Genomic DNA, 14575 nt, shown 5'->3' with positions numbered 1-14575 from the left:
TGAGGTATATTGAATTATGTGAGGTAAAGGAAACAAGTAGAGTAGCTATGGAAACTATGAGGATCAAAGAAGAGGTAGTACTGACACTTTTGAAAAATATAAAAGTGGATAAGTCTCCAGGTCCTGACAGGATATTTCCTAGGACATTGAGAGAAGTTAGTGTAGAAATAGCCGGGGCTATGACAGAAATATTTCAAATGTCATTAGAAACGGGAATGGTGCCGGAGGATTGGCGTACTGCGCATGTTGTTCCATTGTTTAAAAAGGGTTCTATGAGTAAACCCAGCAATTATAGACCTGTTAGTTTGACGTCAGTGGTGGGCAAATTAATGGAAAGGATACTTAGAGATAATATATATAATCACCTGGATAAACAGGGTCTGATTAGGAACAGTCAACATGGATTTGTGCCTGGAAGGTCATGTTTGACTAATCTTCTTGAATTTTTGGGTGAGGTTACTAGGGAAATTGATGAGGGTAAAGTGGTGGATGTTGTCTATATGGACTTCAGTAAGGCCTTTGACAGAGTTCCACATGGAAGGCTGGTTAAGAAGGTGCAATTGTTGGGTATTAATAGTGGAGTAGCAAGATGGATTCAACAGTGGCTGAATGGGAGATACCAGAGAGTAATGGTGGATAACTGTTTGACAGGTTGGAGGCCGGTGACTAGTGGGGTGCCTCAGAGATCTGTGTTGGGTCCACTATTGTTTGTCATATACATCAATGATCTGGATGATGGTGTGATGAATTGGATTAGTAAGTATGCAGATGATACTAAGATAGGTGGTGTTGTGGATAATTAAGTAGATTTTCCAAGTCTACAGAGAGATTTAGGCCATTTGGAAGAGTGGGCTGAAAGATGGCAGATGAAGTTTAATGCTGATAAGTGTGAGGTGCTACATCTTGGTAGGCCAAATCAAAATAGGACGTACATGGTAAATGGTAGCGAATTGAGGAATGCAGTTGAACAGAGGGATCTAGGAATAACTGTGCATAGTTCCCTGAAGGTGGAATCTCATGTAGATAGGGTGGTAATGAAAGCTTTTGGTGTGCTGGCCTTTATAAATCAGAGCATTGAGTATAGAAGTTGGGGTGTAATGTTAAAATTGTACAAGGCATTGGTGAGGCCAATTCTGGAGTATGGTGTACAATTTTGGTCGCCAAATTATAGGAAAGATGTCAACAAAATAGAGCGAGTACAGAGGAGATTTATTAGAATGTTGCCTGGGTTTCAGCACCTAAGTTACAGAGAAAGGTTGAACAAGATAGGTCTTTATTCTTTGGAGCGCAGAAGGTAAAGAAGGGACTTGATAGAGGTCTTTAAAATGATGAGAGTGATAGACAGAGTTGATGTGGATAAGATTTCTCCATTGAGAGTAGGGAAGATTCAAACAAGAGGACATGATTTGAGAATTAAGGGACAAAAGTTTAGGGATAACATGAGGGGGAACTTCTTTACTCAGAGAGTGGTAGCTGTGTGGAATGAGCTTCCAGTGGAAGTTGTGGAGGCAGGTTCGATTTTATCATTTAAAAATAAATTGGATAGGTATATGGACGGGAAAGGAATGGAGGGTTATGGTCTGAGTGCAGGTAGATGGGACTAGGTGTGAGTAAGTGTTCGGCATGGACTAGAAGGGCCGAGATGGCCTGTTTCCGTCCTGTAAATTGTTATATGGTGATATAAAGAGTATGAAAGAGGCAAGAATGGGTGTTGGACCGCTGGAGAATAATGCAGGAGAAGTGATAATGGGGAATAAGGAAATGGCAGAGGAGTTTAATAATTTTTTTGCATCAGTCTTCACAGTAGAAGACACAAGTAATATGCCTGAAATTCAGGTGAGTCAGGGGGTGGAAGTTAGTGGAGTGGCTATTACTAGGGAGAAGGAGCTTGGGAAGCTGAAAGGGCTGAAGGTGGACTGCACCCTTGGGTGCTGAAAGAAGTGGCTTTAGAGATTCTGGTGGCATTGGCAATGATATTTCACGAATCACTAGAGGCAGGAGTGGTCTCAGATGATTGGAAAATTGCCAAAATTACCCCGCTGCACAAGAAGGGAGCAAAGTAGAATAGCGGGAACTCTGGGCCGGTTAGTCTGCCTTGAGTGGTTGGTCAGATTTTGGATTCTATTATAAAGGTTGAGGTTACGGAGTACTTCATGATAAAAGTTCACGATAAAATAGGCCAAATCAGCTTAACTTTATGAGGGGGAGGTCTTGCTTCACAAATTTGCTGGCATTCTTTGAAGAAGTAAATAGCAGGACAGACAAAGGAGAGTCAGTTGATGTTGTTTACTTAGACTTTCAGAAAGCCCTTGCTAAGGTGCCGCATGTGAGGTTGCTAAGGAAGATGAGAGCCCACGGTATCAAACGGCAGATACTAACATGGAGAGCAGGTTGGCTGGATGGCAGAAGACAAAGAGTGGCAATAAAGTGGCTTTTTCTGGTTGGCTGCCAGTGACTAGCGGAGTTCCGCAGGGGTCGGTGCTGAGGCCGCTACTCTTCACATTGTACATTACTGATTTGGACGAGGGGATTGAAGGCTTTGTGGCCATGTTTGCAGAGCGAAAGCAGGGTTTCTGCAGGACTTGGACAGGTTGGGAGAGTGGGCAGAGAAGTGGCAGATGGAATGTAATGTAGCAAAGTGTGGAGATGCATTTTGGTAGTAGGAATAAAGGTGCCGACGATTTTCTAAACTGGGAGAGAATCCAGAAATCGGAGATGCAAAGGTACTTGGGAGTGCTGGTGCAGGATTCCCAAAAAGTTAATCTGCAATTCGAATCGGTAGTAAATAAAGCAATATCATTAATTTCAAGAGGGTTTGTATACAAAAACAGGGATGTAATGCTGAAGCTCGAAAAGGCATTGTTGAGGCTGCATTTGGAATATTGTGAGAAATATTGGGCACAATATCTGAGAAAGGATGTGCTGCGTCTGGTGAGAGTCCAGAGGAGGTTTACAAGAATGATCCCAGGAATGAGTAGATTAACCTATGATGAGCGTTTGTCGGCACTGGGCCTGTACTCGCTGGAGTTTAGAAGAATGAGGGACGACCTCATTGAAACATTCAGAATAGTAAAAGGCTTGGATAGAGTGTATGTGGAGAGGATGTTTCCACTCGTGGCAGAATCTCGGACAAGAGGTTATAGCCTCAGAATTAAAGGACACTCTTTTCGGAAGGAGATGAGGACAAATTTCTTTAGTCAGAAGATGGTGAATCTGTGGAATTCTTTGTCACAGTCAAGTCAATGGATATTTCCGGCAATTCAATGGAGATAGATAGATTCTTGATTAGTACAGGTGTCAGGTGTTATGGGGAGAAGGCAGGGGAATGGGGTTAGTAGATTCGCCATGGTTGAATGGTGGAGTAAACTTGATATGCCGAATGGCCTAATTCTATTCCTTTCACTTACGGACCTTATGATTTTGGATATCTGAGAATGGTAAGCCTTATGATGGGAGCAAAGGTGGAGGGGATGGTGACATTGAGAGTGGAGGATAGCATCTTTACAAGAGGCAGGGTGGGAGGAGGTGTATCCAGATTACTCTGGGAGTCAGCTGGTTAGTAATAGATGTCAGTCTATGGTCTGTCCCTTGTGATGGAAAAAGAGAGATGAAAAAAGGGGAGAGAGGTGTCAGAGATAGCCCAAGTGAATGTGAGGGCAGGGTGGAAGTTAGTGGTAAAGTAACCCTCGTTGACAAGCTCAATGCATTCTATGTTAGTTTTGAACTGAAGGTCAGTGAAATGAAGTTACTACCCCAAAGCCTCGGGTGCATTTATACCCACGGTTACCATTGCATACATCAGATCGGTCTTTCTGAGAGTAAACCCATGGAAAGCAACTGGCCCATTATCTCAGAACCTGCATGGACCAACTAGGTAATTGTGATCATACAAGTTGTGGTCATGCTTAATCTCACCAGACTCCATTCTGAAGGTTGAGGTTATGGAGTACTTAGAAGTTCACGATAAAATAGGCCAAAGTCAGTTTGGCTTTATGAGGGGGAGGTCTTGCTTCACACCAGTTCCCTGGCATTAATCTCTTCCCTGGAACATCAAGATCACATGTGAGACTCCAATTTATTGACTATAGTTCCACCTTCAACACCAGAATTCCAACCAAACTAATTTCCAAATTCCTGGACCTAGGACACATCACCGACACCCCTCTCCCCAACCCACGTCAACAGGAATATTGACTTACTGACCCATAGACCTCAATTAGTAAATATAGATGGCAAAGCATCCTTCATGATAATTCTCAACATTGTGAGTGATAGTACCCAACAAGGTTGTATGGACTGCCCTTTAACATACTCCCTATACTCACAACTGCATTGCCAAATGTTGTTCTGACTCAATATACCTGTTTGCAGATGACACTAGATCTTGTACATTGACAAGACAGAGTACAGAAAGGGGAGTGCTTAGTGACATGGTGTCAAGACAACTCCCTCAATGTCAGCAAAACAAAAGAGCTAGTCATTGATCTCAAGAAGTGGGGTACATGCCTCAGTCTGCATCAGATGCTGAAATGGGGATGGTCACGAGCTTCATGTTCCTTTGCGTAAATGTCACTAACAATTTGTCCTGGCCCAACCACATTGACGCTATGGCCAAGAAAACACATCAATGCTCTACTTGCTCAAAAGACTAAGGAAATTTGGCATGTCTCCAATGACTGCAACCAATTTCAACAAATTGAAAGCATCCTGTCAAAAAGTGTCATAGCTTGGTTTAGCAACTGGTTTATCCAGGAGTACAAGAAATACAGAGAGTTGTTGCACAGCACAGTCCATCATGTAAACCAGCCTCCTCCCATCGACTCCATCTATACTTGAAGTTGACCTGGGAAAGCAGCCAACATAATCAAGAATCATTTACACCCTGATCATTCTCACTTCTCCTCTCTCATGCTGGGCAGAAGATATGCACGCAACAAAGATAAACACACAACAAAAGCTTTTCACTGTACCTTGGTACACATGGCAATAAACTAAAACTAAAATTAAATCTATGCAGAAGCTTAAAAGCACATACCACCAGATTCAAGAACAGCTTTTTCCCCCAGCTGTTATTGATTCTTGGATATTTCTTCATCAGGTAAGGATAGATTCCGATTTCCCAATCTACTTTGTTGCTGCCCTTGCATTTTTATCTGCACTTTCTCTGTAGCTGTAACATTATATTTTATACTCTTTTTCCTTCCTTGTTTTGCACCACTGTCATAATTGTACTCGTGTATAGTATGATCGCACATAAAACAATGTTTTTCACTGTATCTTTGCACACATGGCACAAATAAACCAATGCCAACACCTAGTGCACACTCGGCAATCATTTTGTGGAGCACCAACAGTCTGTGTACAATGGCCATCTTGAGTTTCCTGTTGCATTCATTTTCACTGTCCTTTCCACTCTCACACTGATCTGTCCATCCCTGGCCTTCTCTGAGTCTAAACACAAATTACAACCTAATAGTATGAACAATGAATTTTCCAAAATTCACACCAACTGTATTCTTTCACATACACTCATCTATGCACCTAGTTTTCATCTTCCTTTACTTGTCTTCCCCATCTCTTCCCCTCACTTGGTTCCATCTCTCCATCATCCACTCCCCATCTCATCTCACCTCTTACTGGTCTCTATTCCACATCTTCTTTAGACTGCTATATACTAGCAACCTTTCCTCTTTTCTTTCAGTCATAGAAACATAGAAAATAGGTGCAGGAGGAGGCCATTCAGCCCTTCGAGCCAGCACCGCCATTCATTGTGATCATGGCTGATCATCCTCACCGTCGCGGAGCTGGCCGAGTCCAGAGCGGGTGGAGCTGTGGTGGACGCTGCTGCGACCCGACCCCCGGAGATTCGGTGGCTGCAACTGCGGGTTTGGCGGACGGCACCGGGAGCCCGCGGGTACCTGGAGGGAGACCGCTTTTCAGGGCTCCCGCAACGGCGACTTCTCCCGCCCGAGTTGCGGGGTTGAAGAGCTCCTGGAGCGGGGCCTACATCACCGCCCCGCGCGGCTTGGAATGGCCGCGGGAGTTTGCGAGCGCGCGCCGGGGGCTCTAACATCAAGAACCCGGTGTGCGACCTTGCATCACCCGGCGTGGCTTAAATGGCCACGGGACAATCGCCATCGGGGGCTTTGACTTTGACTCTGACATCGGGGGGGGGAGTGCAGTGGAGAGAAAAGTTTTTTTGGCCTTCCATCACAGCAATGTGATGGATGTTTATGTAAAATATGTTGTGTCTTGGGTCTATTTGTTTGTAATGTATGGCTGCAGAAACGGCATTTCGTTTGGACCTCAAGGGGTCCAAATGACAATAAATTGAATTGTATATCCCCTATCAATAACCCATGCCTGCCTTCTCCCCATATCCCTTGACTCCACTAGCCCCTAGAGCTCTATCTAACTCTCTCTTAAATCCATCCAGTGACTTGGCCTCCACTGCCCTCTGTGGCAGGGAATTCCATAAATTCACAACTCTGGGTGAAAAAGTTTTATCTCACCTCAGTCTTAAATGACCTCCCCTTTATTCTAGGACTGTGGCCCCTGGTTCTGGACTCACCCAACATTGGGAACATTTTTCCTGCATCTAGCTTGTCCAGTCCTTTTATAATTTTATATGTTTCTATAAGATTCCCCCTCATCCTTCTAAACTCCAGTGAATACAAGCCTAGTCTTTTCAATCATTCCTCATATGACAGTCCCGCCATCCCAGGGATCAATCTCGTGAACCTACGCTGCACTGCCTTAATCACAAGGATGTCCTTCCTCAAATTAGAAGACCAAAACTGTACACAATACTCCAGATGTGGTCTCACCAGAGCCCTATACAACTGCAGAAGAACCTCTTTACTTCTATACTGAAATCCTCTTGTTATGAAGGCCAACATTCCATTAGCTTTCTTCACTGCCTGCTGTAAGCCAACTTTCAGTGACCGATGTACAAGGACGCCCAGGTCTCGCGGCACCTCCCCCTTACCTAACCTAACCCCATTGAGATAATAATCTGCCCCCTTGTTTTTGCCGCCAAAGTGGATAACCTCACATTTATCTATATTATACTGCATCTGCCCACTCACTCAACCTGTCCAGGTCACCCTGCAACCTCCTAACATCCTCTTCACAGTTCACACTGCCACCCAGCTTTGTGTCCTCCGCAAACTTGCTAGTGTTACTCCTAATTCCATCTTCCAAATCATTAATATATATGGTAAACAGTTGCGGCCCCAACACCGAGCCTTGTGGCACTCCACTCGTCACTGCCTGCCATTCTGAAAAGGACCCGTTCACTCCTACTCTTTGCTTCCGGTCTGCCAACCAATGTTCTATCCATGTCAACACCCTACCCCCAATACCATGTGCTCTAATTTTAGTCACAAGTCTCCCGTGCGGGACCTTATCAAAGGCTTTCTGACAATCTAGATACATACATCCATTGGCTCCCCTTCATCCATTTTACTTGTCACATCCTCAAAAATTACCAGAAGATTAGTCAAGCATGATTTCCCTTTCATAAATCCATGTTGACTTGGACTAATCCTTTTACTGCTATCCAAATGCCCCATTATTACCTCTTTAATAATTGACTCCAGCATCTTTCCCACCACCGAAGTCAGACTAACTGGTCTGTAATTCCCTGTTTTCTCTCGCTCCTTTTTTGAAAAGTGGGATAACATTAGCTATCTTCCAATCCACAGGAACTGATCCTGAATCTATTGAACATTGGAAAATGATCACCAATGCATCCACTATTTCTAGAGCCACCTCCCTGAGGACCCTGGGATGCAGACCATCAGGCCCAGGGGATTTATCATCCTTCAGTCCCATTAGCCTACCCAATACTATTTCGGCCCTAATGAAAATTTATTTCAGTTCCTCCACCCCCTTAGATCCTCTGTCCTCCAGTACATCTGGGAGATTGTTTGTGTGTTCTTTAATGAAGACAGATCCGAAGTACCTATTCAACTCTTCTGCCATTTCCTTGTTGCCCATAATAATTTCACCCGTGTCTGCCTTCAAGGAACCCACATTTGACTTTGCTACTCTTTTTCCCTTAACATATCTAAAGAAGCTTTTACTGTACTTCTTTATATTCCTGGCCAGCTTCCCTTCGTACTTCATCTTTTCAGCCCGTATTGCCCGTTTTGTTTCCTTCTGTTGTCCTATGAAAGTTTCCAAATCCTCTGGCTTCCGGCTACTCTTTGCTGTGTTATACATCTTTTCTTTTAGTTTTATTCTATCCCTAACTTCTCTTGTCAGCCACGGTTGCCTCCTACTCCCCTTAGAATCTTTCTTCCTTTTTGGAATGAAATGATCCTGCGTCTTCCGGATTATGCCCAGAAATTCCTGCCATTGCTGTTCCACCATCATTCCTGCTAGGATCCCTTTCCAGTCTACCTTGGCCAGCTCCCCTCTCATGCCTTCATAATCCCCTTTGATCAACTGCATCACTGACACTTCCGATTTAACGTTCTCCTTCTCAAATTGCAGGTTAAAACTAATCATATTATGATCACTAACTCCAAGCGGTTCCTTTACCTCGAGTTCTCTTATCATATCTGGTTCATTGGACAACACTAAATCCAGAATTGCCTTTTCTCTGGTCGGCTCCATTACAAGCTGCTCTAAGAATCCATCTCGGAGGCACTCTACAAACTCTCTTTCTTGGGGTCCTGAACCAACCTGATTTCTCAGTCTACCTGCATATTGAAATCCCCCATCACCACAGTGGCATTACCTTTGTTACATGCCAGTTTTAACTCCTGCTGCGATGTACACCCTACATCCGGGCTACTATTTGGGGGTCTGTAGATAACACCAATTAGTGGCTTCTTGCCTTTACAATTCCTCAACTCAGTCCCTATGTCTTCCCTCGCAAGGGACTGAATTCCATCCCTCACCAGCAGAGCTACCCCCCCTCCTCTGCCCACCTGCCTGTCCTTTCTATAGGATGTATAACCCTGAATATTAAGTTCCCAGGCCCATCCTCCTGCAGCCACGTCTCAGTAATCCCCACAATGTCATATCTACCAACCTCTAACTGAGCCTCAAGCTCATCTACTTTACTTCTTATACTTCGTGCATTCATATACAATACTTTTAATTCCTTACGCATCTCACCTTTTACATCGATCCCTATTACACTTGGCCATACGCTCCTATCCCTTTGTGAGCTTCCTTTCCCGTTAATTCTCGGATCATTAACCATCTCTTTACTCTCTTTCCCTTTAACTCCGTCCTCGACTATCCCATTTGACACCCCACCCCCCTTATTTCAGTTTAAAACCACCTGTGTAGCAGTGGCAAACCTGCCTGCCAGAATGCTGGTCCCCCACCTGTCCCTTTTGTACAGTTCCCCCTTACTCCAAAACAGATCCCAGTGATCTAAAAATCTAAATCCCTGCCCCCTGCACCAGTTCCTCAGCCACACAATTAGATCCGGTATCTCCCTGTTCCTGCTCTCGCCAGCACGAGGAACTGGAAGCAAACTGGAGATAACAACCCTGGATGTCCTGCTTTTCAGCATTTTTACGAGCTCTCTAAAGTCACGCTGCAGAATATTCATCCCCTTCTTTCTGACATCGTTTGTGCCGACATGCACTACCACTTCCGGCTGTTCACCTTTGCCCTTGAGGATTTTCTGCACTCTGTCCGTGACATCCTGGATCCTGGCACCAGGAAGGCAGCACACCATCCTCGAATCCCGTCTGTTGCCGCTAAACCCCTGTCCGTACCTCTCCGTTGCGTAGTTTCCCTCCACATTCCAAAGATGTTGCTGGCCTTTTAGGTTAATTGGCGACTGTGAGTTGCTCCTCATGTAGGTGGCTCATGGGAGAATTGGGAGGGGGAGTTGATATCCATGTGAAAGAATAGTTTACTGGGAAATAGGTTGGTGGGATGGGGAGGGGAATGGAATGAATGTGATTGCTCAGACAGCTGGCAGAGACTAGACAGCCCTCAAGCAGCCACCCTCTGTGCAATAAGGAATCCCGTCTGTTCCCACAGAAACCCCTGTCCGTACCTCTCACTATGGAGTCTCCAACTACAATGGCGTTGCCTGACGTTGGCCTCTTTGGTTTTGGCTCAACAGCCCTTTTTGCTTCGCAAGCCAGTCCGCCGCTCAGTGTAATAACGTCTTCTGTCCGAACAGCTTCTAAGTGGGTGAACCTGTTCACAAGAGGTACAACATCCAGGGAACGTTTGCATTCCATTCTTCCCTTCCTTTTCTGAAATGTTGATTAACACCTTTTGCATCCACAGATGTTGCTTGATGAGCTGAGGTCTTCCATTGTTATGTTTCTTGTTGTAACTTCCAGAAACTCATTCTCTTTCCTCTTCATGTTTCACCAATATACCTGTCGTGATGGTAGGCAATTACTCATGGTGCTAAAAAAGGCTTTATAAAGGCTTCAGTAAAATATTTAAATTACCACCATCAGATTTTTTGCTTACCTTTTTATTTATCACTCCACAGTGTTGGAAACCACGCTGCGCTGAGTGCCATAAACCTCTCAATTTCTGTTGTTTAAATAATTTTAAATGATGTTCTCATTGGATGATTGAATTGATACTACAGGTAATAACTAGCTTGTCAACAAATGATTCAATACTGAATTGTTGCCAAAAATGACTCAACAATGACTCAATACATCTCAGGATAAGAGTTAATATTTTGTAACTTAAGAAATCATAGAGATATATAAACAATTTGTTTATAGAATTTATCACATGCATCACCAATAAGTGAAAATTTGGTTATAAATACACCACAGTAGAAAATATATTCCAGTGTTTGCAGTGTTCACTTCCTCTTTCATAACACAAAATTTGTAAACACCTTTAAGCCTACAAATTATGTTTTATAAAAGAGGAAAGAACGCTATCAGGACAATTTTTCCTGGGTAGAAAAACACAGCAGCGTGCAGATTAATTTCCTTAGCCTTGCATGAAAAAACAAAATAAAAAACTGCACACATAACAAAAGGGATTAATCATTTACACTACTTTAAGATATTGTGAAATAGATGTTTGATGGGGGTGTGTATGTCTGGACAACTTGCCCAAACATTGTTTAAATAAGTAAGTAAAATATTTGTACATGTAATAACAAGACTCACCTTCAAATTCAAAGACATTGATATTGCCGAAAAATCTTTTTTTTTTAAAACACTGAGGTGCAGTATCAAGAGAAATAGCCACAATTCCAGTCCACTTGCATTTGGTTTGGGTCTCCAGATTGATGTTTTAGATGGAGATTGTGTATATGTTGCCAATACTATATCAATTCTACATCTAATCTGTTAATCCCCAGCATTAACCAGTTCCTTGGTCAGCAATGATTTCAATTCTTAGTGTCCTATTGTGCAATGTGCATCACTCAGAGCACGTACTTCGGGATATGTAGAACATGTTTCCAGGGAGGGAGAGTAGCTGCAGGGCTGCCAACTCTCATGCTTTGAGCGTGAGACTCACGCCCTCTAGCAAACTCTCACGCCCTCACACTCATCAGAAATTTCTCACGCTCAGTGGTGAGAAATTTTGTGATCAACGAAAATTTCATAACTCGGATAAACTGCATGGTCCGCGGGTGTTGGAGAGCCGGGCTGCGGGAGGGATGGGAGCAGAACCAGCGGCCGGAACAGATACGGGGAGCCGGGACGGACGAGTGTTTGCCGGGGCCGGCGTGTCACTCGCTGCAGCTCTGGCCATGGAGCACTCAGTGCGAGTGTCCCGGGCCGCGGAGCCGTCGGAAGCGTCGCGCCGCTGCCGCTGCCGCTGCCGCGAGAGTCTCTGTTGCCGAAGGGACAGACTCTCAAAGGGAGGTCCAATGATACATAGCACAATTAGAACTTGGAAACAAATAAAACAGAATCTAAAATTAAGAAATCTATCTCTTTTAATGCCAATAGTCAATAACCCGTCGTTTAAACCCTCAATTATAGATAAATCATTTACACAATGGGAAAGAATGGGAATCAAAACGCTCGGAGACTTGTATGAATTAGGAAAATTATTATCATTTCAACAATTACAACTGAAATATAATTTGAAAAATAATCAATATTTTAAATATCTTCAAATCCGTGACTATCTGAAAAAATACACAAAAGACTATCATAACATGCCCCCAGACTTATTGGATGAAGCCATGAAGACAAAGGCTGAATCAGCAAATCTAATATCATACTTATACAACATTATTTTAAATATTGAAATACCTACAACCGATGGTATTAGAAGAGACTGGGAACAAGAACTAGCTATAAAAATTTCAAAAGAGAGCTGGGATAAACACTTACTATATGTGCATAAATGCTCGATCAACGTACGACATACTCTAATTCAATATAAAACATTACATAGACTATATTATTCAAAAACTAAAATAAATAAACTTTTCCCCAATGTCTCACCCATTTGTGATAAATGTCAGTCACAAGAAGCTACCATAGCGCACTCTTTTGTTTTCTGTATAAAAATTCAAAAATTCTGGAACTAAATATTTGAAATCTTCACAAAATTATTTAAAATAAAACTTGTACCAAAAGCAGAATGGATCATTTTTGGAATATCGGAAGGTAACCCCGAATGAAACGTGTTTCAAAAGAACTTACTTAATTACGGGTTAATAATGGGAAAAAAGCTTATACTCAAATTTTGGAAAAATGCTCCAATACCAACAATAAAAATGTGGGTTTCAAACATGTTCGAAACCCTACACTTGGAAGAGATGAGACTCCTCCTAGCAGGCAAACCAGACCACTTCCAAAAGACGTGGTTTGCATTTACGGAACTATTACAAGCATAAGGTGCAATAGTAATTTAAAATATAAATGGTACCAGGATCTGGTAACGGGGGGTTTAAAATAATTTTTTTTTAAAACACGGTTGGTATATCCTTTTTTGCAGAGTTTTGTGTTACAATAGAGCGATTGTTTTTTCTTTTTTTTTCTTTTCTTTCTAGGGTCTTATTTCCTTTCTTTACTTCCTTCTCTAATTTCTTCCCCAAGGGGCTTTCTTCTCCCAACACTTTCCTGCACCTTCACGATTCTTGCTCACTTTCCTTACTTCTTTTATTTCTACCTTTTTTAAAGCTCGAAAAACGAAGTGGTACAACAAAATATAATAAGATTTATGTGATGTGTATTACTGTAATTTACTGTACTTCTAATAAAAATAAAATTTAAAAAATAAATTAAAAAAAAGGGAGGTGGGGATAGAGAGAGAGAGAGAGGGGAGAGACAGGGGGGAGTGAATGGAGAGAGAAGAGGGAGAGGGGGAGGGGAGAGAGAGGGGGGAGAGTGAGGTGGGAGAGGGGGGGAGTGAGAGAGGGGTGAGAGGGAAGAAAGAGGGAAGAGAGAGAAGGGGTGGAGAGGGTAGGAGAGAATGGGAGAGAGAAGGGGAAGAGAGAGGGGTGGTAAAAGAGAGAGGGGGAAGAGGGGGAAGAGAGAAACGGGGAAAGGGAGAGATAGGGGGGCAAAGAAAAAGAGAGACAGAGGAGAAAGAGAGGGGAGAGAGGGCAAGGGGAAGAGTGAGGTAGGAGGGAGAAATGGGGAAGAGAGGAGGAGAGAGGGGGAAGAGAGAGAGGTGAGAGGAGAGACAGAGAGAGTGGGGAAAGAGAGAGGGGAGAGTGTGTGGAGAGGGAGAGAGAGGAGGAGGTAGAGAGGAAGGGAGAAAGAGGTTGGGGAAGCGAGGGGGAGAGAGAGGAGAGAGAGAGGGGGGGAGGGAGAAGAGGGGGAGAGAGAGAAGAAAGAGAGGGGGAGAGAGAGAGGGGGAGAGAGAGTTAGAGGAAAGAGAGGGGAGAGAGAGTTAGGGGAAAGAGAGGGGAGAGGGGGAGAGAGAGAGGAGAGAGGGGACAAGAGAGAGGGGGAAGAGTAAGGTGGGAGGGAGAGAGGGGGGAAAGAGAGGGGAAAGAGAGGGGGGAAGAGAGGGGGGAAGAGAGGGGGAGGGAGAGAGAGAGGGGAGAGAGAAGAGAGGGAAGGGGGGAGAGTGAGAGGGGGAGACAGGGGAGAGAGAGGGGGTGAGAGGAGAGACAGAGAGGGAGAGAGGAGAGAGAGAGGGGAAAGAGGGGGAGGGGAGAGATAGAGGGGGAGAGAGAGAAGGGGGGGGGGGGTTGAGAGGAGAGAGAGCGGAAGAGAGGGGGGGGAGAGAGAGAGTCTCTGTGTCGAATTTGCCCAGGTGACCGGCATGGATCAGGCTGCGGCTCGGTGCATCCTGGAGGACAGCCAGCGGCTGCTGGAAGTAAGTGCCAAGCACTGGGTAGAAACGGTGGAAGGTAGTGGACTTCAAATGGGGGTGGTTGGAGAAAGCATCCTGCTTGCCTGCTAGATTTTCACTTACTGTAACTGCAGGAAAAATGTTCCCGATGTTGGGGGCGTTCAGAACCATGGGTCACAGTTTAAGAATAAAGGGGGGGGGGGCAAGTTAGGACTGAGATGAGGACAAACTTTCTTCACGTAGAGAGTTGTGAATCTGTGGAATTCTCTGCCACAGAAGGCAGTGCAGGCCAATTCACTGAATGTTTTCAAGAGAGAGTTACATTTAGTTCTTGGGGCTAACGACATCA

Source organism: Amblyraja radiata, chromosome 18, assembly GCF_010909765.2.
Source record: "Amblyraja radiata isolate CabotCenter1 chromosome 18, sAmbRad1.1.pri, whole genome shotgun sequence".
Classification (NCBI taxonomy): domain Eukaryota; kingdom Metazoa; phylum Chordata; class Chondrichthyes; order Rajiformes; family Rajidae; genus Amblyraja; species Amblyraja radiata.
The sequence above is the reverse complement of the archived record's forward strand: the minus strand, read 5'-3'. Positions refer to the sequence as shown.